Below are 24,975 nucleotides of genomic sequence, written 5' to 3'. Positions count from 1 at the left end.
TGTGTCAGTTGGAAGATGGGCTGAGCAGCTAGGAGGCTGCTCCTGGAGGGGCTTCTTCTAGCTTGCTGTAACTTCTACTTATGGACTTAATAAACTACAGAAAATCATCTTGGCTACGTCTACTTCATCACCTAAACATGTGGGGCCAGCCCACTACATTTATGGTGACGATCTGGAGCTCATCTCACGCTAAAGGTAGTTGGATGCGAAATAAGGATGTGGAGTACAGCAAGACTACGTGTAGGAAAGAACCTACTACATCTACTAAAAAAAAGAAACAAGTATAAAGAAACTCAAGGAAAAGAAAAGAAACCAGTCAAGCAAGAAACCAGTTAAGAATGCCTCGCAGCCCCACCAGTGTTCACTACACCAGACAGACCAGCCGAGGCGTGCTGTATCTTTTTCTATACATCTACAACATCTTGCTAAAGATCCTACGCTACTACAAATGGCTACATTACCACATCAAACGTCTACAGTACCACAACAAATGTTTACAGTGCTACCAGACACGTCATGGATGCTGCGCAGAGTGATTTTTCTTTTCTTGTACAGTAAGACTTTTCCTTTATTTTGTAGATGCTGTGCAGAGAAGTACAAACTATACTTATGGCTGCCAGTTAACTACCGCTGTCTGAGCTGTGCTCCCTATACACTGAGTCAAGCACTGGCATTTGCCTAGAAGCAAGTATGAAGCATTCATCCATGTCAGTGTTCAAACTCAAATCTTTTCTTTCCGTGGGTTTAGATCGTTTCCCTTATCCTGGTACCTCCGTGTCAGCGCAAGATTTGTGGAGCCATCTACGTTGAACTACGGCATTTTTAACCTCAGTCAACTCAGCGCGACTTTCTAGTTGTGGCGCTAGAGGGGAAGAGGCGCTAGAGGGGAGGAGCTGCCATTCTCTCTATGGGTGCCCAGAAGCGATCTCTACACATAAGTGGTCTGCGCAAGAACAAAGTCAGCTATGGACATTTTTACTTTGCAAGAACAAAGTCAGTTATGGTCGTTTTAGTTTCTAATGTTGCTGGTCTCATGTGGAGGCAGTGTTGTGAAGGAATGTTTCTCGGCCATCCACTATTCATCTCCAAGTATGGGGGTAAGTTCATTTCATTACGTTTATTGTGGACTCGGGCTTCCCACAGGACTTTTGACAGTTCAACTGTTTATTAGCATTTTGAAAATGAAGACGCGCTGTTCCATGTCCGCGTGCAGTTCCCAGCCGCGTGGAGTCTTACCTGCATTCCTGTGACGTCTCCATGGAGTTCCTCCTTGTTCCCTGCATTCCGCTGCATCAGCTCGCCACATGCACAGACGTACGGGGAGCCACCCGGCAAGACGTCTACAATGTGATGCCATTTTGTGTTTGGCTCAATCTAACACAGTGTTATGCTTTGAACATTTGCCAACCATGTTTTCTGAGTTTGGTCTGATTTGAGGAGAAGCGGCGTGAGAATGTGTCAGTTGGAGAACATGGTAGCTGTCCGCTTCTTCTTCTGCAGAATTTATCTACTATTTCGTTTTGCAGCACTGGGACATTTTGGCAATTATTTCACCAACGGAGCAGTTTGGGATTTTCTGTGTCATGCAGGTCGGATGCTCTGCAGTAAAGACACGCGTTGAAGCTTGTGATACACAGGAGGTACATGTGTATTATGATGACGCAATTTTGGTACACATGCACATATTTATTTACATTTCCAGAACACACTGTAAAGTTATGTCTATGGACCATGCTGTTTTTCATTGGTGTTTTATTGGCTTTTCTTTGCATTTTAATTTATCATATGTATTGTGGTGTACACTAGTTGGGAGTGTACCCACTGCTCAGGTTTGAGGTCGCTCACCGGCGCTTGTTTCACAATAGCTATGTGCTATAGTTTTTTAAACGCTAATATAATCATTCTTGCTTGTGCTGTTGTTCTGTTTTGTGCTGCACTTTGGTCCACAAGTGTGTGTGTATTTGTCACGTTGTGCTGCACGTTGGTCATTCTGAATGTTGTGCTCCACATTTAGTTATTTGGAATGGATTTTTGCCCTATTTACAGATCATAAGTCACTGTTTAGTTACTCAGGTGTGACTTTTGAGTTTGGGTGTGAGTCCCATTTACTCAGTTTATCGGGCGTGAGAGTCCCACCTATGTTATTAGTAATGGGTGTCAGTCCCATTTACACAATTTAAAGGAGGTGTTAGTCCCACCTTTGTTATGTTGGTGTGTTGGGTGTCAGTCCCTCCACTTCGTTGTACGTCAAGTTGTGTGTAAGTCGCCCTGCGTCTCACCTTGCTGTGTCCAGTGTGTAAGCCACCCTGTGCCTCACCATGTGTTTTTACATTGTCATGTAGTGTGTGTAAGTCACCCCGTGCTTCACCTCGATGTAATGTGTGCATGTGCTACACTGTGCTGCATCTGTGTTGTTCTCGTGCTGCACATGTTCTTGGGTGTCAGTCCCATGCAACGTTATCTGTTTCACTGGGGTGTCAGTCCCATGCAACACTACCTGTTACACTTCTTCTGTTTTGGGTCAGTGTCCCTTACATGAGGGGTGGCGTTTGGGCCACAGTCTCCTTTTCTGAGGAGCACTTTATTTGGTGTGTCGTCCATCCATTGTGTGGAGTCTTGGGGTACGTTTCCTCTTTACTCTTTTCACGTGTGTTTTGCTCATTTGTTATGTGAGTTTTTCATAAGCTATTTAACTTTTCTTTGTTCAATATTAAAGGAGGAGGATGGTGTTGGTGTATGTGTGTATATCCTTTCATCCTTCTTTCCTCCTTTGCTTGTCTGTTTTCCCTCTCGTGATGTGGTTTTACCATTCATCCCAGGGTTTATGCACTATTTACATCTTTTGTACATTTCTGTGTTTAGTTGTCTTCGTTTTAGTTTGGGTCTTATTAACTTTCAGTGTAAAAGGGGGAGGATGTGCAGTATCCTCAGGTCATATTAATATGTTCCCTTTCATCCTGTACCTAGCTGCTCAGCAAGTGTGAGTGTTCCATGTAGAATGTTGGCGTGAGTGACATTAGTGGAATGCTTGGGTGCCTGGTATGTGACTGTGTCAGTTGGAAGATGGGCTGAGCAGCTAGGAGGCAGCTCCTGGAGGGGCTTCTTCTAGCTTGCTGTAACTTCTACTTATGGACTTAATAAACTACAGAAAATCATCTCAGCTACGTCTACTTCTTCAGCTACATCTACTTCATCACCTGAATACGTGGGGCCAGACCACTACACATTCTTTATAGGATCTTGAACCATAAGTGCATAATCGTAGTCGTAAATATTGCAGTCTTGAGTGCACATAAAAACTGCAAAAAAACATAATGAGAGTTCAGAATAATTTAGTTCAGTATCTGGAACTTTAAATTTTGAAGGTCTCTATTCATTCTTCTTATGAGAAAGAAATGTACCTGCTACCTGTGTTTGGGGTTCTGGTACATATACTCGCACTTGAAGTGTAAAAGAAGAAAAGATATAAAAAGTCATATCAAATGAAGAGGGGTTAGCATTAGATGCTCAGATCTAATGGAGGGGAAATGCTTCTGCTTTGCATTGTCTAGTTCAGCTTATGTTTGGCGCTAACATGTTTTTTAAGAAGTCAAGAAGGTGACGGAGGGGTAAGAATCTATTTTTTGGACACATTTAATTAGAATGTTAAAAAAGAGAAAGGTAGTTCACTGTAAAAAACAACAAAAAAGTCTTTTGAGAGAGTTGAAATGATGGGAAGAGTGCCCAAGTAGAGAGGCTAGATTGAAGTGAGATATTTGGGTGTTCAGGCCCAGTGAGGGTGCCCACCATTCATGCACACTGTATACATCTCTAGCAGCGGAGGATGAGGCTAGACACACCACCTATTTGGATGGAAACTGTCTGGATCTACCACGGACATTATGGTATATTGGTATTTAGACAGAATAGCGAATTGAAAATATCATGTGACATAAATATTGTGTTGAAAATATCATTGTTTGAAAATATCGTGGTATGTAATATCGAGGTCAATAATATTGAAATTAGGTTTTGTATTAAATATCGATGTTAAAAATATCTAAGCTGAAAATATTGTCAAAATTATAGATGGTTTAATGTTATATTGTTTTATTTGTGTAGTTTTCTTGTTTTTAGTGCAGTAATTTATATACATATATTTTTAAATTGTTTAATAATGTTAGTATTACTTTTGGTTTCATAAAAAAAATTTAGGAGCGGGTTGTTGGGTTTATTGGGGATAAGGGTGAGGATTGTTTTAAAAAAACTAAAAACATTTTAAAATATTTTAAATTCAAATGAAAAAAATATTTGTAAAAACAAATTTTAGGAGTGGGATGTTGGGCTTATAGGGGCTAAGGGTGGGGAGTGTTTGAATTTTCTTTTTAATCTAAAATATTTTACATTTAAATGTAAGAAAATATATATTTTTTTAAATTTAGGAGTGGGATGTTTTATATTTTACATTTAATTTCAAGACAATAATTTGTTTTCACATTTTTAGGAGTGGGACATTGGATTTATAGGGGATAAGGGGGGGAGTGTCTTAAAATATTGTAAAAAAGTATGGAAAATAGATAGAAAAATATGTAAAATATTTTGAATGGGTGATAATTAATTATGTATATTTATTGTCCAGCACCTTCCATGACTTATTGTAGGATTGAGTGGGAATACTAAATTATGTGTGTAGTGTCCAACACTTTCTTTAAAATATGTTAGGTTGGAGTGGGAATAGTAAATTAAATATGTTTAGTGTCCAGCACCTTCCCTGATTTAATGTAGGTTGGAGTGGAAATAGTAAATTATATATGTTTAGGGTTCATCTCCTTCCATGACCATTCGTGAAACATCACAGAATCCACACTGTTGAGAAACCTTATCAGTGTACAGAATGCGAGAAAAGCTTTACTCGGAAGTGTACGCTATTGAAGAATCAGAGAATCCATACTGGTGAGAAACCGTATCAGTGTACTGAATGCGGGGAAAGCTTTATTCTGAAGGGTACGCTGTTGAGGCATCAGAGAATCCATACTGGTGAGAAACCCTATCAGTGTACAGAATGCAGCAAAAGCTTTACTGTGAAAGCAACTTGTTGAATCATCAGAGAATCCATACTGGTGAAAAGCCCTATCAGTGTACAGAAAGCGGGAAAAGGTTTACTGTGAAGGGTACGCTGTTGACGCATCGGAGAATCCATACTGGTGAGAAACCCTATAATTGCACAGAATGTGGGAAAAGCTTTACTGTGAAAAGAAATTTGTTGATGCATCAAATATCCACACTAGTGGGAAACCCTATCAGTGTACAGAATGTGGGAAAAGCTTTACTGAGAAGAGCACATTTTTGAAGCATCGGAGAATCCACAATAGTGAGAAACCCTATCAGTGTACAGAATGCTGCAAAAGCTTTACTCAAAATAGCACGCTGTTCACCCATCAGAGAATTCATACTGGTGAGAAACCCTATCAGTGTACAGAAGCGGGAAAAGCTTTACTGAGAAGGCTACGCTGTTGAAGCATCAGAGAATCCATACTGGTGAGAAACCACATTGGTGTACTGAATGTGTAAGAGGCTTCACTAGGAAGAAAGTTCCCTTAAGAGATCAAATAACCCACATTAGTAAGAAACCAGCATCCATGCACAGAATGTAGGGAAAGTTTTACTGATATGAAATCACTGTCAGAGAATCCATACTAATGAGAGAAACCTTTACTTTGTTCTGAATCTAGGAAAAACTTCACTCAGATACCCTCAAAAAAGGCAATTGATTGTGGCAAACATGGGAAATGCTTCACAAAATGCAGATATTGTAAAATAATCAGATAATCCGTTAATTGTAGAAAACTCAAAGCCTAGAATATGAAATACTAGTGAAGCAAGGGGACATGAAATATATCAGCATTTGGGAGATTGTATTTTTAATTTGTCTTCTGGATTCACTTTTGTATCCATTCTGAGTCCTCTCTTTTACCTTACGTATTCTATTATTTGACAATTTCTTCATATTATAAACATTGCCGTCTTGCCCTGCACAGGGCCAGGAGACTGGTAAATATAAATGTGAGCGTAACTGTCGAAAGTATAAAGGGAAAGATCATTATCGCCATGGTGTCAGATCAAGGGCTTTTTTAAAGTCTGTATTACTCCATTCACTCACTTTCTAAGATTCCCTCGCAATGACAACTGTTTGTCCCCTCACAATGACAACTGTTTGTCCTTTTTTTAAAATACTACTTGTATCATAAATTCATATACACACATGTAGACACACACTTGTGAAAATATTTGCATTAAAACCTTATTTGCATAAACAACAAAACAACAACAAAAATTACAATTTTGTTTTTTATTTTACATTTCATTTCAAGACAATATTTTTTTTCAAATTTTTAGGAGTGGGACGTTGGATTTATAGGAGATAAGGGTGGTGAGTATTTTAAATGATGTTACATTTTTTGCATAGTGTTTTACATTTTGATTAAAAAAAATTAGTAAGCAAATTTTAGGAGTGGGATGTTGGGTTTATAGGGGATACGAGTGGGGAGTGCTTTACATTATTAGTAAAAAATATATATATATTTTAAATGTAATTCTAAGAAAATATATTTTTTAATGAATTTTTAGGAGTGGGGATGTTGGGTTTATAGGGGAAAAGGGTGTGGAACGTTTTAAGATATTTAAAAAATATATCTATTTTGCATTTAATTTGAAAAATAAATGTTGAAAACACATTTTAGGAGTGGGATGTTGGATTTAAAGAGGATAAGGGCGGGGAGTGTTTTAAAATATTGTAGAAAAGTATGGAAAATAGATAAAAAATATATAAAATATTTCGAATGGGTAATAATAAATGATGTATGTTTAGTTTCCAGGACCTTCCATGACTTAATGTAGGTTGGAGTGGGAATACTAAATTATGTGTGTGTAGCGTCCAGCACTTTGTTTAAAATAATTTAGGTTAGAGTGGGAATAGTACATTAAATATGTTTAGTGTCCAACACCTTCCCTGATTTAATGTAGGTTGTAGTGGGAATAGTAAATTATATATGTTTAGGGTTCAGCACCTTCCATGACTTAATGTAGGTTGGAGTGGGAATATTAAATCATGTATGTTTAGTGTCCAGCACTTTCTTTAAATTAAGTAAGGTTGGAGTGGGAATAGTAAATTAGATATGTTCAGTGTCCAGCACCTTCCCTGATTTAATGTTGGTTGGAGTGAGAATAGTAAATTAGATATGTTTAATATCCAGCACTTTTACTGACTTAAGGTTTTGTTACGATGTTGATCGGAAAGTCTCCCACTGTATAGGTAAGTGTCCTACGAGCGGTCAGAAGCTTTCCGATCGACTTTGGGCCTTATTATCATGTTGGCCTCAAAGTCTTCAACTGTGTCGGTAAGTATCCTAGGAGCGGTTGGAGGCTTTCTGACTGACTTTGTCGGTTACGGTCCAACTGCAGAATTATGATGTTGGTGATCGGAGTCTAAATTCGCAGTTTTTTCTGACGCAGTTTCTATGAGCTTAAGGAGTTACTTGATCGGTCGGAACCGCTGACCTCCCGTCGGTCAGATCTGAGACATTAACCATGTCGCCCAGAGGCAATTCTGCTCGAAATCGTAATAAGGTCCTATATGTTTCATTCTTTTGAATTATTATTAAAGTTTTGATATTTGTGTCTGGCCATTAATAATGTGGGCTTTATTTTTGTTTTCGATATTTTTGTTTTTTTGTATGTTTATTTAATGTTTACAATATTTTTGTTTACTATATTTGTGTTTTCAATATTGGATGTATTAATGTTTTTACTGACAATATTTTTACTTTACTCTGACAGCAAAATGAGAAAACTTTGGAAAGTGATCTACATAACAATCTTGCTGGGGTACAGGGAGTATGAAAAGAAAGGCTGTAAGAGCTCGCTTTGTTTCTTGCACACATTACCATTTGAATACCTATAAATAAACTGCACAAAGAATTCAAATAAAATGAAGCACTTTCTTGTATTTATTAAGTATGATGAAAACACAGATTTTTTATTACAATCAAAACAAATCAAGGCACTTTACTTGGTGGTGTGCAAATGATAACTATTTGTCAAACCTGATTTCCACACTTTATTGTTTGTGTGCTATACAGGTATATCAGTAGAGCTGTACATCCACACTCAAATCCAATATAACATTTTGTGTCACCTTTGCAGTGTGACAGAAAGCCTAGGGATTATACCACATCCAGCATGTAACTCACTAAGGTGTGAATTGAGTAAGCAGAGCAGGAGTGAAGGTGTGCAAACTGGAGAATGTGTAGGAGAGAGTGTAACATGGCATGTTAGTAAAAAAAATATTTTGAGAGGTGTGTGTATGTGTGTGCATGTGTGCTTGCATGTCTATGTCTGCATGTGAATATATAAGTGTGGGGGAGTAGATGTCCTTTTGTAGATCTGGTCCCCATAGCCCCCATCACACATCTCCTCTTATGTACCCCATGAATAACAGGGTGGTCGTCTCTAGCACAATCACACCACTCCTCGTACTGTCATAGTCATACAGCTGGTCCGGGAATAAAATTGGTAATGTTGTCATAATGTGGCCATCTGTAGCACGATGATGTTCATCTTTGGTATAAAGCTGATCCTAGGGAAATGGTATACATTCTTGGCATATTGTGGGATTTTTTGGTGTGGTGAGTGCATCAGTGATTTAATGCTGCCACAGAGGTAATTGAGGTACATCTTGACATATTCTGGACATCCACCGCATGCCAATGCATACCTATCGTATAGTACTTGTTGTAGCATAATTGGGGAAGTTGATTGCATAATATTTTTACTTGTTGCTTTGGTATAATGGTGGTAGTTCTTGATGTACTGTGGAAAATCTGAGTATAATAGTGCCCATCCCTGTCATGTTTCTTGCCATGGCATACTGATGTGAACCTGACATATGGTGGGCATCCTTAACATGATAATGTGCATCCTTGGTATAATGCTGCCTGTGCCATAATGGCTCTATTTTCTTTTATATTTTTGGGTGTTTTTGAAGGAATGTGATCTTCAGCGTCATGGTGGAATTCCTGGCATATGACGTGCATCCGAGGCATTATATGTTACAGGAACATGCAAGCTTGATCTATACATTTGTGGTAAACTGCATATTAATTTGAGTACTTGATTGAAATGATAATCTGATGGTTGGCCACCTTAAATGTATGTACTAAAGTTGATTAGAACATTGGAATGTCGGTAGCTCCATTGAAAACAATGGAGTGCTCCGGGCATATAATGGCTGGTCTAAGCCCGGAGTGCCAACATTCCAATGTGTCTTTGTTCACAGTTGTGGCTGTGAACAAAGGCTTAAGGGAGCCTGAGGGGATTTCAATCTCCTTGTGCTCCCTAAAGGCTTTGTTTTGTTAGAACATTCTGCCCTCTAGTGGCAGAATGTTCTAATAGCCTTATAGCCCTTCGTAGCAGGGCTATACCTTCGGCTCGGGCCTTTAACGATGCAGCGGGCCTTCAATAGCCGGTATAGGCCGCTACTGCGGGCTATAAGGCTATAATAAATGATGTGTTCGGCACAAAAGTGTTAGTTTTTAGAAAAATATCGAGCTTTTGTTTTGGTAAATTGAATTTAGCTTTTTTTTTTTAAATGAATCACTTTTATTTGATAGCAAACTGCTTGTCTTTTCCTAAACTCACAATGCTATCATTTTGGGGCAGCATGATTGCATATCCGAATAAATGTTAAAAGGTGATGGTTAAGTGCCAACCACGACTATTGTATTAGTTCCTATGGTGGAAAATGGGTTCAATATGCTTGCTCGTTCATGAAATGTGACGCTAGTATTTACACTGTACCCCTCTCAAAGGTCACCATCTGCCATTAAACATAGCTTCCTTCCCAGTCATTAGTAGTCATTCCTGGCTGAAGACTGCCACCATTGATATTTTTTTGCCACATAATTATCTAATTCTCTGAATATTTTGTGTACTCTGACATAGGGTAGGGCCCCCCTGGCAAATGATGGGTACCTCTCCAAATGAGGACCATGCCTCAGCAATTGAACTCCTCCCTGCCAAATGACAGCATATCCTGAAACCTAATGGTCACCATTGATATAAAGTGGATATATTGAGCTCAAGATAACTGCTTCTTATATCTTGTGTCCATTTCTGGTATCTTGTGACTATCTCCAACCATTGTAGGATGTCAAGCTTAAAGTGGTCACCTCACATATAGGATTGTTTCTAATGCAAGACAGCCAATAGCCCATACTTAATTTTTGTAATATAATCTGGCATTGATCCCAATTAGTGGTTTACTGATAGCCTCAGTACTTACCTTTTTTACACTTAAGTCACTTACAGTAGCCATGTCACTTTGAGAGTTGGTTTGAGCAGAAATGTAACACTGCCAAAGGCTCTCCCACTCAGGAAAAGCCGACGATATGGTGACAAGCCATGGACCATCACAGGGCGTGGGGCATTTCGCCCAGGCCCTGCGGTCAGGGCCGCAGTCAAGGATTGGCTGGTTCTGGGCGCTCTCGATGGCAGCTCCAGAGGGCCTTTCGGCCTGCACAGGCTTTGAGTTATGGGGAAGGTATAAGAAGACATTTTTGGGCCATTTCTGATGACAAGCTAGCAATTATGGCACCCCGTTTGAGAAATGTGTTGGGGGCATTCTGTGTGAGGCAGTTGGCCTTTTTTGATTTGGAACACCTGTAAAATGCATTGTCGGCCATTTAGTCATGAGCATGGATGCAATTTTGGTTTCCCTGCTTTGGAGAAATTTGTTTGGGGGCATTTGGTGAGGCAATTGGCCTTTGATCGGGACACTGGTAGTAGAGTGTGAGCTCTTGGGCAAGGCTAGTGTTTTGAAAGGATCAGCATTGTGTAGCCCATTAAAAATAGCTCATAGGGCTGACTGGGGAAGCATTTATACTTGTGTAGGGGATATAGAAGCCAGTATATTGCAGTGTTTTTTACTGTTCTTGTGGTTGGTAGTGGTGAGGCACTAAGGTTTCTGGGGTGCAAAAGGGTGTATTGGACTGGGCAAAGATGTCAGGCAGGGCTATGAAGGGTGGCAAAAGTTTGCAACCTGATTTTGATATGGCGGAAATGATGCTCAGGATGGAGCGCCAGATGGATGCGATGGATGAGGTTCTTGCGTCTACAGGGCCTGCAAGGAGTGCAGCAGGTGGAACCAGTAGCTCTTGTAGAAAGGCCGAAAAGGCCTGGTGTTGCACCACAGTTGGCATTCCCCCAGTGAAGAAGTTCGGTAGGGTTCAAGTGACAAGTAAGGAAGGGGGCAGAGACCGCGGGTCACCTCTGAGGTTGTGCCAGTTGGCAATGTAAGTGCTGTCAAAAGTCAAGTGGGCTCTCCTGCAGTTACAGTCCCAGTGGCAAACAACAGCATAGTGCTGAGCAGCAATAATTGCACAGCAATTCGGATAGTGTTTGCCATGGCGTTCAAAGGTAAGGATGTTGTCTGCACCTCTAACAGAGGATGTCTTGACAGGTGCAGCAGAGGGTGACCCTACCTCTCCCCACAGAGCCCTCTCCAGCAGGTATGGTGGAACCTTTGCCAAGCACTGGTTTGGGGGATATGCATTCTGAGCTTGACCAGTTGGACAGGCTTGTGCCTACAGAGGTGACGGAAAGGATCTGGAAATGCAAATATGTAAACACGTGTGAGCTAAAAGCAGATGGCAAGAGGAGAGCAAAGGGTGCAAAGAATGCTCACATTCTAGGGAATGCGGTCAATGCCTTACAAGAAAAAGGCGGATGAGACAATGATGAATTGGTTAAAAGGTTTCTTAATTTTTCAAGCAATTATGGCAGAGCAATTCCCGAACTGGGGAGGCATAATTGGTGTGTTACCAGATTAGGATAGTGTCTGCACACAATGAGTTTGGAGGCACAGCATGGATTATGACAAAGAATTTGGGTGTTGTATGTTCTCAAATGCTAATAAAGAAATTCATTAAAAAAAAAAAAAGAGTTTAGGTGATTAAGGCCACTAGACCCACTTTAGATTGAGATTGGATTGAGATTATCACATGGCTGTGGTTCATGAAGCTGCAGAAGGATGAGGCTGCCCTAAGTCAGCCCTTTCAGGCAGACCTGGGGGCAACCAGAAATTCAGTGGTCGGGGCAAAGATGGTGTCATGCTGGGATTTCAATAAAAGGTCTTGCTCCAGAGCGCCAGGGACATGCAAATTCAAGCACTGTTGTTATTTCTGCAGCCTACTCTCACACTCTGAGTCCAAGTGCTTCCAAATGGCAAAGGATAGTGGCCCCATAAAACAGGATGGAGCAACCAATATTGGACAAGGTCCCCCCTCTGGTTAATGGGCAAGAAATGGTGTCATGGTTGAATGTTTACAACAACACAGTGGCCACTCAGTCTTTGTATGATGGCTTTAAGAATGGTTTCAGGATCCCGGCTGAGGGCTGTGTGGGCGTGACTTTCTGCAAAAATCTGCAGTCACTAAGGGCTAATCCTAGCATTGCCAGAAAGAACATTTTTAAGGAGATGAACCTAAACACTGTGGCAGATCCTTTTGATTCCATCCCTTTGGGCAATTTTGTGTGTTCCTCCTTAGAGGTAGTCCCAAAGAAAGACCAAGGGGAGTACAGTTTGTTGTTTCACTTCTAAGAGCCCCTGCAGCTCCACTCTGCCAATTGCTTAAAGTTCAGCCCCCCCCCGAAATTTTTGCTCAGCCCCCCCCCCCCAAAATTTGGCTCTAGTTGCGCCTCTGGCTGTATTTAAGACTCATGTTGGTCAGTGTTTTCAGGAGATAATGAACAATGGGGAAGACAACTTCAAAGGACATTAATTGTGCTACTAACGTAGGCTGAGGCTTAACCCCTTCCCTGCTCATGACGGAACCGTTCCGTCATGAGCCACGGTTGCCGTGTGCTCATGACGGAACGGTTCCGTCATGACAATCCTGTCGGCGGCCGCTCCGCCTGCGCGGCGCTGTTTCCCCGCCTGTGCGGGGCGACAACGCAAATGGGCGGAGTCATGACGGAACCGTTCCGTCATGAGCACAGCTCAACTGTGGCTCATGACGGAGCGGCTCCGTCATGAGCACAGGCCCGCCGCGCTGCCCCCCTGCCCCCCCCAGCGCTGCAGCAGAATGTCCGCAGCAGCGAAGGGGTTAATGAGCTATCATTTCATCCTTATGCGTCCAATTAAGCGCACTTATTAGTCGGCGATCTTGCACAGTAATTAGTTGTTGACCACAAATAGGTTCATTTACCTCATAGACGTAGCACGGTGCCTAGACAGACAAAAACAAACAAAGAACGCTTCTTTACTCCTGCCGCGTGGCAGCACTGCCATCATGTGGCCATATTCCAGAAATGCATGTATTTATCTTGGACTGTTAGTCAATATTATATAATTATTTTTTTTTAACGTTTTTCAATTTCAGGGCCTGTACATAACGCACGTGCAGTTCGCGGCCATTTTTTTTCTTTTTCATAGTACTTTTTTTTCAGAAGACTACGTTTTTTAGTAAAAAATGTTTTTAGATAAAAGGTTTGTTGCTCAGTCCACTCGAAACCGCAAAACAAAAACATAGCCCTTTAAAAGAGGACTGCAATGAATGCTACGTGGTAATACTCGTGTGGCTGAGAAGGAAACATGCATTGTTTAACCCAGAAAGCAGAAAAAGACCGCAAACGTGTGAGACCCATCCAATCTCCCATTATCAGCGCCTATTGACAGAACTCACTGGAGCGAGCAGTGTCCAGCTTCATTCGTGTTTATTTATCACGGTTTATCCTATTTGTCATAAACATGGGGTGTGACATCCCCCCAAATAAATGCATTTTGGCTCGAGAGTTTGGTCTGGGGGCCCTGGGTCGGGTCTTGGTTTTTCTCATCATCCTCCTTTGACTGAAAAGTTGTAATTTATATTCTTAGGCATGAACTTAGAAAGAGTCTCACCAAATACAAATCAATATTAAAACTGTTCCTCATGGGCAGGGCCAGCTTCAGGATGGTGTGAGTGGGGCAGACGCACGTGCTGCTGACAGTGGGGTGGGGGTCTGGCATTTAGAAATAACTTATGGGTTTGCATGCAGCTGCTGCAGAGTTTCCTGCATGTTCAGCAGATTTCAGACAACAACAAAAATGCTATGATAACTCTGGTGATATTCAGATCACATAACTGTATTTATGTGGATAGTTTAGAGGGCTACTACTGTTGTCACAGTCATCCTTCTGTTACTTGCTGTTCAAAAGTTACAATCTAATGTAGCACAGTGACCTATGAACTGTCATTGAAGAGTTACATGCAAACGGCATATTAGGACTTTATGTTTTTCCCCCAGTTTTTCATTATCTATTGCAAATATTCCTGAAAAGGTTTTATTTGGTTAGAAATGCATTCTTATTAGTAAAGCCAACCCCAACCAGCACTTCAAAACAAATGAAATGTAAATGAGAGAAGGGGTAAGGAGAGATGAGGGGCACTGGTGGAGAGTGGTAGTGAGGGAATCCATGTAGAAAGCGGTAATTGGGGGCTGCAGGAACCTAAAGAAATGTCGCTCTTGGTGCCACCAGTGCTAAAGCCGGCACTGCTTATGGGAACAGTGTATCCCAAATCTTGGTCACCCCTCCACCCTTTGGCATACTATTATTTAGTTAGGACTTTATGCTTCACACACCCTGAATCTCACCAACTAAGCTACAGCCCTGACTCTGAATTAAGTTAGAGTCAGAGCAGTGTTTCACAAAACGTCCCAATCTGATATGTACATTTGTCTCATGTTTGTTTAATAACTATTGTTTGCATTTTACATTTCTCACTTCATCAGTGGCATGTTTTCCTTTCTATTCTCATGCTTTTTTCTATAGGCATTTATAGACTGAGATTAGTCAGGGAACTCCTTATCTAAGGTTGAACATATACACTACAATTAATGTAAGGCGGAAAGACTGGACTTTGAACACTGATCACTAAAGCTGATTCAAACCAAACTTAGCTGAAAGTAGTCCTTTTTCTTTACTTCACCATCTACCTTCCAGTAGTAGTTGGTGGCAAACTAACATTTTAACAAGCCTTCAACGATTACCAATATTAGGGAGGACTGCCGGCAGTGATCCCCAGCAGCAAGTCCCTGATGTTAAAAGGCAGACGTCATGTGTCGTCCTGCTCCTCATTTTGTCATTCTGGCAGACCTAGCATGTTTTTTTTCTGCTGATGACCCACCTCACATCGAGCCCCCTGACTGGTTCTCTACATGATTTTTGTTGTTGTTCACCGGTCGAGGAAAAGACTCTGCAGAACTGAAAGAGTCCACCTGAAGTGGACCTTCTTCTAAACTTGGTGACTGCAATCCTTAAGGCCAGTCCATGAAACAACTCATGTTTGATGGTAGGTCAGCTGACTGGTTTTAGAATCTTATTCCCCTCAATGAAGCTGGATGATTTCTTGGTGTCTATCTTCCTTGGATCAATCCAGTTCTAGGGCATGAGCCTGAATAGAGGACACCGGGCAGTGGCAAAGCCACTGTAAAACAGATTCACAATTGACATGTATTTATTTCATTTAAGGCTTTTAAGATGTGCTCGTATGACCCCAGATGCTTTAGAGCGTGGGTACATTGAAGGGAATGGAGAAACGCATTCTGGAGTAAAATGTAAGTGGAGAGATAGTAAGAAATTAAATCATTCAGGATCAAATGCTTGGAGGAAGAGGCATGTCTTCAGTTGCTTTCAGAAATATTTCATGTTGGCAACACTGAGCATCTGCAGAGGGAAAGCCTTCCAAAGTGAGGAACCTTGATGGTGCCAATAACTTCTAAACCATTTTAATTTAATGAGAAGAGTATGTGATTGTTTTAGAAGGGCTACATTAGATGTGTGGTCAAATGATTCACAATTATGACATTGGAAAGGCAGATAGATGCACAATTTTGCATGGTTTTTTATGTACAACAGAACATTTTTACATTTTGAATCAAATATCCGTGTGATGGGCATCCAGTGGAGCATTTGTAAAGTTGTGGTGATGTGTTTCTAGTCGTTTAATCCATGGAGGAGTTGAGCTTCAAAGTTTTATGCTCTTTGTAGCCTTCTCAAGATTTTGGATTGAACGCTACCCAATAGACTTCACAGGAGCAATCAAGGCAAATAGTTGTCACTGAAAAAGGGTCAAGGGTGATATAGAGAAATTGCACAAAATTGTTTTAAAATCCCTGCAATAGCTGCCACCAATTTGTGGGCCCATGTTTTGCATAGCCTGTACTGATTTCTTATCTCTGACATGTTCAGTCTCATTCTCGTGCTTGTCGCTGCTCAATGAGGATTCAGTCGGTCAAAAACTTTTATTCAGCTGTGCGGTCATAAACAGGTATTACATCAATAAAACAATGATAAAACATGCAAGAATTATCAAGAAAAACACCACATATAAGATAAATGTATAAAAAGTAAACCATGATTCAAATACATGCTTCCAAGAAGATTAGTCAAATTGTAAACTTAATGTGGGTAAAGCACAGGCCGTTCAGAGATCACCACAATTAGCATCATTCTCTGCTTTTCTGAGACTAAAAGCTTGGCGTACAAATGTAATAATGGTAAGACAACAATGTTCTGTACCGAGGGACTGAAGATGCTGCAAACATTCTGTAGTATCCTCAGGTCATGTTAATATGTTCCCTTTCATCCTGTTCCTAGCTGCTCAGCAAGTGTGAGTTTTCCATGTGGAATGTTTGTGTGAGTGACATTAGTGGAATGCTTGGGTGCCTGGTACGTGACTGTGTCAGTTGGAAGATGGGCTGAGCAGCTAGGAGGCTGCTCCTGGAGGGGCTTCTTCTAGCTTGCTGTAACTTCTACTTATGGACTTAATAAACTACAGAAAATCATCTTGGCTACGTCTACTTCATCACCTAAACATGTGGGGCCAGCCCACTACATTTATGGTGACGATCTGGAGCTCATCTCACGCTAAAGGTAGTTGGATGCGAAATAAGGATGTGGAGTACAGCAAGACTACGTGTAGGAAAGAACCTACTACATCTACTAAAAAAAAGGAACAAGTATAAAGAAACTCAAGGAAAAGAAAAGAAACCAGTCAAGCAAGAAACCAGTTAAGAATGCCTCGCAGCCCCACCAGTGTTCACTACACCAGACAGACCAGCCGAGGCGTGCTGTATCTTTTTCTATACATCTACAACATCTTGCTAAAGATCCTACGCTACTACAAATGGCTACATTACCACATCAAACGTCTACAGTACCACAACAAATGTTTACAGTGCTACCAGACACGTCATGGATGCTGCGCAGAGTGATTTTTCTTTTCTTGTACAGTAAGACTTTTCCTTTATTTTGTAGATGCTGTGCAGAGAAGTACAAACTATACTTATGGCTGCCAGTTAACTACCGCTGTCTGAGCTGTGCTCCCTATACACTGAGTCAAGCACTGGCATTTGCCTAGAAGCAAGTATGAAGCATTCATCCATGTCAGTGTTCAAACTCAAATCTTTTCTTTCCGTGGGTTTAGATCGTTTCCCTTATCCTGGTACCTCCGTGTCAGCGCAAGATTTGTGGAGCCATCTACGTTGAACTACGGCATTTTTAACCTCAGTCAACTCAGCGCGACTTTCTAGTTGTGGCGCTAGAGGGGAAGAGGCGCTAGAGGGGAGGAGCTGCCATTCTCTCTATGGGTGCCCAGAAGCGATCTCTACACATAAGTGGTTTGCGCAAGAACAAAGTCAGCTATGGACATTTTTACTTTGCAAGAACAAAGTCAGTTATGGTCGTTTTAGTTTCTAATGTTGCTGGTCTCATGTGGAGGCAGTGTTGTGAAGGAATGTTTCTCGGCCATCCACTATTCATCTCCAAGTATGGGGGTAAGTTCATTTCATTATGTTTATTGTGGACTCGGGCTTCCCACAGGACTTTTGACAGTTCAACTGTTTATTAGCATTTTGAAAATGAAGACGCGCTGTTCCATGTCCGCGTGCAGTTCCCAGCCGCGTGGAGTCTTACCTGCATTCCTGTGACGTCTCCATGGAGTTCCTCCTTGTTCCCTGCATTCCGCTGCATCAGCTCGCCACATGCACAGACGTACGGGGAGCCACCCGGCAAGACGTCTACAATGTGATGCCATTTTGTGTTTGGCTCAATCTAACACAGTGTTATGCTTTGAACATTTGCCAACCATGTTTTCTGAGTTTGGTCTGATTTGAGGAGAAGCGGCGTGAGAATGTGTCAGTTGGAGAACATGGTAGCTGTCCGCTTCTTCTTCTGCAGAATTTATCTACTATTTCGTTTTGCAGCACTGGGACATTTTGGCAATTATTTCACCAACGGAGCAGTTTGGGATTTTCTGTGTCATGCAGGTCGGATGCTCTGCAGTAAAGACACGCGTTGAAGCTTGTGATACACAGGAGGTACATGTGTATTATGATGACGCAATTTTGGTACACATGCACATATTTATTTACATTTCCAGAACACACTGTAAAGTTATGTCTATGGACCATGCTGTTTTTCATTGGTGTTTTATTGGCTTTTCTTTGCATTTTAATTTATCATATGTATTGTGGTGTACACTAGTTGGGAGTGTACCCACTGCTCAGGTTTGAGGTCGCTCACCGGCGCTTGTTTCACAATAGCTATGTGCTATAGTTTTTTAAACGCTAATATAATAATTCTTGCTTGTGCTGTTGTTCTGTTTTGTGCTGCACTTTGGTCCACAAGTGTGTGTGTATTTGTCACGTTGTGCTGCACGTTGGTCATTCTGAATGTTGTGCTCCACATTTAGTTATTTGGAATGGATTTTTGCCCTATTTACAGATCATAAGTCACTGTTTAGTTACTCAGGTGTGACTTTTGAGTTTGGGTGTGAGTCCCATTTACTCAGTTTATCGGGGGTGAGAGTCCCACCTATGTTATTAGTAATGGGTGTCAGTCCCATTTACACAATTTAAAGGAGGTGTTAGTCCCACCTTTGTTATGTTGGTGTGTTGGGTGTCAGTCCCTCCACTTCGTTGTACGTCAAGTTGTGTGTAAGTCGCCCTGCGTCTCACCTTGCTGTGTCCAGTGTGTAAGCCACCCTGTGCCTCACCATGTGTTTTTACATTGTCATGTAGTGTGTGTAAGTCACCCCGTGCTTCACCTCGATGTAATGTGTGCATGTGCTACACTGTGCTGCATCTGTGTTGTTCTCGTGCTGCACATGTTCTTGGGTGTCAGTCCCATGCAACGTTATCTGTTTCACTGGGGTGTCAGTCCCATGCAACACTACCTGTTACACTTCTTCTGTTTTGGGTCAGTGTCCCTTACATGAGGGGTGGCGTTTGGGCCACAGTCTCCTTTTCTGAGGAGCACTTTATTTGGTGTGTCGTCCATCCATTGTGTGGAGTCTTGGGGTACGTTTCCTCTTTACTCTTTTCACGTGTGTTTTGCACATTTGTTATGTGAGTTTTTCATAAGCTATTTAACTTTTCTTTGTTCAATATTAAAGGAGGAGGATGATGTTGGTGTATGTGTGTATATCCTTTCATCCTTCTTTCCTCCTTTGCTTGTCTGTTTTCCCTCTCGTGATGTGGTTTTACCATTCATCCCAGGGTTTATGCACTATTTACATCTTTTGTACATTTCTGTGTTTAGTTGTCTTCGTTTTAGTTTGGGTCTTATTAACTTTCAGTGTAAAAGGGGGAGGATGTGCAGTATCCTCAGGTCATATTAATATGTTCCCTTTCATCCTGTACCTAGCTGCTCAGCAAGTGTGAGTGTTCCATGTAGAATGTTGGCGTGAGTGACATAAGTGGAATGCTTGGGTGCCTGGTATGTGACTGTGTCAGTTGGAAGATGGGCTGAGCAGCTAGGAGGCAGCTCCTGGAGGGGCTTCTTCTAGCTTGCTGTAACTTCTACTTATGGACTTAATAAACTACAGAAAATCATCTCAGCTACGTCTACTTCATCAGCTACATCTACTTCATCACCTGAATACGTGGGGCCAGACCACTACACATTCTTTATAGGATCTTGAACCATAAGTGCATAATCGTAGTCGTAAATATTGCAGTCTTGAGTGCACATAAAAACTGCAAAAAAACATAATGAGAGTTCAGAATAATTTAGTTCAGTATCTGGAACTTTAAATTTTGAAGGTCTCTATTCATTCTTCTTATGAGAAAGAAATGTACCTGCTACCTGTGTTTGGGGTTCTGGTACATATACTCGCACTTGAAGTGTAAAAGAAGAAAAGATATAAAAAGTCATATCAAATGAAGAGGGGTTAGCATTAGATGCTCAGATCTAATGGAGGGGAAATGCTTCTGCTTTGCATTGTCTAGTTCAGCTTATGTTTGGCGCTAACATGTTTTTTAAGAAGTCAAGAAGGTGACGGAGGGGTAAGAATCTATTTTTTGGACACATTTAATTAGAATGTTAAAAAAGAGAAAGGTAGTTCACTGTAAAAAATAACAAAAAAGTATTTTGAGAGAGTTGAAATGATGGGAAGAGTGCCCAAGTAGAGAGGCTAGATTGAAGTGAGATATTTGGGTGTTCAGGCCCAGTGAGGGTGCCCACCATTCATGCACACTGTATACATCTCTAGCAGCGGAGGATGAGGCTAGACACACCACCTATTTGGATGGAAACTGTCTGGATCTACCACGGACATTATGGTATATTGGTATTTAGACAGAATAGCGAATTGAAAATATCATGTGACATAAATATTGTGTTGAAAATATCATTGTTTGAAAATATCGTGGTATGTAATATCGAGGTCAATAATATTGAAATTAGGTTTTGTATTAAATATCGATGTTAAAAATATCTAAGCTGAAATTATTGTCAAAATTATAGATGGTTTAATGTTATATTGTATTATTTGTGTAGTTTTCTTGTTTTTAGTGCAGTAATTTATATACATATATTTTTTAATTGTTTAATAATGTTAGTATTACTTTTGGTTTCATAAAAAAAATTTAGGAGCGGGTTGTTGGGTTTATTGGGGATAAGGGTGAGGATTGTTTTAAAAAAACTAAAAACATTTTAAAATATTTTAAATTCAAATGAAAAAAATATTTTTAAAAACAAATTTTAGGAGTGGGATGTTGGGCTTATAGGGGCTAAGGGTGGGGAGTGTTTGAATTTTCTTTTTAATCTAAAATATTTTACATTTAAATGTAAGAAAATATATATTTTTTTAAATTTAGGAGTGGGATGTTTTATATTTTACATTTAATTTCAAGACAATAATTTGTTTTCACATTTTTAGGAGTGGGACATTGGATTTATAGGGGATAAGGGGGGGAGTGTCTTAAAATATTGTAAAAAAGTATGGAAAATAGATAGAAAAATATGTAAAATATTTTGAATGGGTGATAATTAATTATGTATATTTATTGTCCAGCACCTTCCATGACTTATTGTAGGATTGAGTGGGAATACTAAATTATGTGTGTAGTGTCCAACACTTTCTTTAAAATATGTTAGGTTGGAGTGGGAATAGTAAATTAAATATGTTTAGTGTCCAGCACCTTCCCTGATTTAATGTAGGTTGGAGTGGAAATAGTAAATTATATATGTTTAGGGTTCATCTCCTTCCATGACCATTCGTGAAACATCACAGAATCCACACTGTTGAGAAACCTTATCAGTGTACAGAATGCGAGAAAAGCTTTACTCGGAAGTGTACGCTATTGAAGAATCAGAGAATCCATACTGGTGAGAAACCGTATCAGTGTACTGAATGCGGGGAAAGCTTTATTCTGAAGGGTACGCTGTTGAGGCATCAGAGAATCCATACTGGTGAGAAACCCTATCAGTGTACAGAATGCAGCAAAAGCTTTACTGTGAAAGCAACTTGTTGAATCATCAGAGAATCCATACTGGTGAAAAGCCCTATCAGTGTACAGAAAGCGGGAAAAGGTTTACTGTGAAGGGTACGCTGTTGACGCATCGGAGAATCCATACTGGTGAGAAACCCTATAATTGCACAGAATGTGGGAAAAGCTTTACTGTGAAAAGAAATTTGTTGATGCATCAAATATCCACACTAGTGGGAAACCCTATCAGTGTACAGAATGTGGGAAAAGCTTTACTGAGAAGAGCACATTTTTGAAGCATCGGAGAATCCACAATAGTGAGAAACCCTATCAGTGTACAGAATGCTGCAAAAGCTTTACTCAAAATAGCACGCTGTTCACCCATCAGAGAATTCATACTGGTGAGAAACCCTATCAGTGTACAGAAGCGGGAAAAGCTTTACTGAGAAGGCTACGCTGTTGAAGCATCAGAGAATCCATACTGGTGAGAAACCACATTGGTGTACTGAATGTGTAAGAGGCTTCACTAGGAAGAAAGTTCCCTTAAGAGATCAAATAACCCACATTAGTAAGAAACCAGCATCCATGCACAGAATGTAGGGAAAGTTTTACTGATATGAAATCACGGTCAGAGAATCCATACTAATGAGAGAAACCTTTACTTTGTTCTGAATCTAGGAAAAACTTCACTCAGATACCCTCAAAAAAGGCAATTGATTGTGGCAAACATGGGAAATGCTTCACAAAATGCAGATATTGTAAAATAATCAGATAATCCGTTAATTGTAGAAAACTCAAAGCCTAGAATATGAAATACTAGTGAAGCAAGGGGACATGAAATATATCAGCATTTGGGAGATTGTATTTTTAATTTGTCTTCTGGATTCACTTTTGTATCCATTCTGAGTCCTCTCTTTTACCTTACGTATTCTATTATTTGACAATTTCTTCATATTATAAACATTGCCGTCTTGCCCTGCACAGGGCCAGGAGACTGGTAAATATAAATGTGAGCGTAACTGTCGAAAGTATAAAGGGAAAGATCATTATCGCCATGGTGTCAGATCAAGGGCTTTTTTAAAGTCTGTATTACTCCATTCACTCACTTTCTAAGATTCCCTCGCAATGACAACTGTTTGTCCCCTCACAATGACAACTGTTTGTCCTTTTTTTAAAATACTACTTGTATCATAAATTCATATACACACATGTAGACACACACTTGTGAAAATATTTGCATTAAAACCTTATTTGCATAAACAACAAAACAACAACAAAAATTACAATTTTGTTTTTTATTTTACATTTCATTTCAAGACAATATTTTTTTTAAAATTTTTAGGAGTGGGACGTTGGATTTATAGGAGATAAGGGTGGTGAGTATTTTAAATGATGTTACATTTTTTGCATAGTGTTTTACATTTTGATTAAAAAAAATTAGTAAGCAAATTTTAGGAGTGGGATGTTGGGTTTATAGGGGATACGAGTGGGGAGTGCTTTACATTATTAGTAAAAAATATATATATATTTTAAATGTAATTCTAAGAAAATATATTTTTTAATGAATTTTTAGGAGTGGGGATGTTGGGTTTATAGGGGAAAAGGGTGTGGAACGTTTTAAGATATTTAAAAAATATATCTATTTTGCATTTAATTTGAAAAATAAATGTTGAAAACACATTTTAGGAGTGGGATGTTGGATTTAAAGAGGATAAGGGCGGGGAGTGTTTTAAAATATTGTAGAAAAGTATGGAAAATAGATACAAAATATATAAAATATTTCGAATGGGTAATAATAAATGATGTATGTTTAGTTTCCAGGACCTTCCATGACTTAATGTAGGTTGGAGTGGGAATACTAAATTATGTGTGTGTAGCGTCCAGCACTTTGTTTAAAATAATTTAGGTTAGAGTGGGAATAGTACATTAAATATGTTTAGTGTCCAACACTTTCCCTGATTTAATGTAGGTTGTAGTGGGAATAGTAAATTATATATGTTTAGGGTTCAGCACCTTCCATGACTTAATGTAGGTTGGAGTGGGAATATTAAATCATGTATGTTTAGTGTCCAGCACTTTCTTTAAATTAAGTAAGGTTGGAGTGGGAATAGTAAATTAGATATGTTCAGTGTCCAGCACCTTCCCTGATTTAATGTTGGTTGGAGTGAGAATAGTAAATTAGATATGTTTAATATCCAGCACTTTTACTGACTTAAGGTTTTGTTACGATGTTGATCGGAAAGTCTCCCTCTGTATAGGTAAGTGTCCTACGAGCGGTCAGAAGCTTTCCGATCGACTTTGGGCCTTATTATCATGTTGGCCTCAAAGTCTTCAACTGTGTCGGTAAGTATCCTAGGAGCGGTTGGAGGCTTTCTGACTGACTTTGTCGGTTACGGTCCAACTGCAGAATTATGATGTTGGTGATCGGAGTCTAAATTCGCAGTTTTTTCTGACGCAGTTTCTATGAGCTTAAGGAGTTACTTGATCGGTCGGAACCGCTGACCTCCCGTCGGTCAGATCTGAGACATTAACCATGTCGCCCAGAGGCAATTCTGCTCGAAATCGTAATAAGGTCCTATATGTTTCATTCTTTTGAATTATTATTAAAGTTTTGATATTTGTGTCTGGCCATTAATAATGTGGGCTTTATTTTTGTTTTCGATATTTTTGTTTTTTTGTATGTTTATTTAATGTTTACAATATTTTTGTTTACTATATTTGTGTTTTCAATATTGGATGTATTAATGTTTTTACTGACAATATTTTTACTTTACTCTGACAGCAAAATGAGAAAACTTTGGAAAGTGATCTACATAACAATCTTGCTGGGGTACAGGGAGTATGAAAAGAAAGGCTGTAAGAGCTCGCTTTGTTTCTTGCACACATTACCATTTGAATACCTATAAATAAACTGCACAAAGAATTCAAATAAAATGAAGCACTTTCTTGTATTTATTAAGTATGATGAAAACACAGATTTTTTATTACAATCAAAACAAATCAAGGCACTTTACTTGGTGGTGTGCAAATGATAACTATTTGTCAAACCTGATTTCCACACTTTATTGTTTGTGTGCTATACAGGTATATCAGTAGAGCTGTACATCCACACTCAAATCCAATATAACATTTTGTGTCACCTTTGCAGTGTGACAGAAAGCCTAGGGATTATACCACATCCAGCATGTA

The 24,975-nt window shown here is 39.9% G+C and overlaps 1 pseudogene; it reads left to right on the top strand.

Moving 5' to 3' along the window:
* Nucleotides 1–22,386, top strand: part of LOC146806136 (uncharacterized) — a 124,836-nt pseudogene extending 102,450 nt beyond the window's left edge.
* Nucleotides 22,387–24,975: the final 2,589 nt, after the last annotated feature.

Source organism: Triturus cristatus, chromosome 8 (genome assembly GCF_964204655.1).
Source record: "Triturus cristatus chromosome 8, aTriCri1.1, whole genome shotgun sequence".
Classification (NCBI taxonomy): domain Eukaryota; kingdom Metazoa; phylum Chordata; class Amphibia; order Caudata; family Salamandridae; genus Triturus; species Triturus cristatus.
The sequence above is the reverse complement of the archived record's forward strand: the minus strand, read 5'-3'. Positions and strand labels throughout refer to the sequence as shown.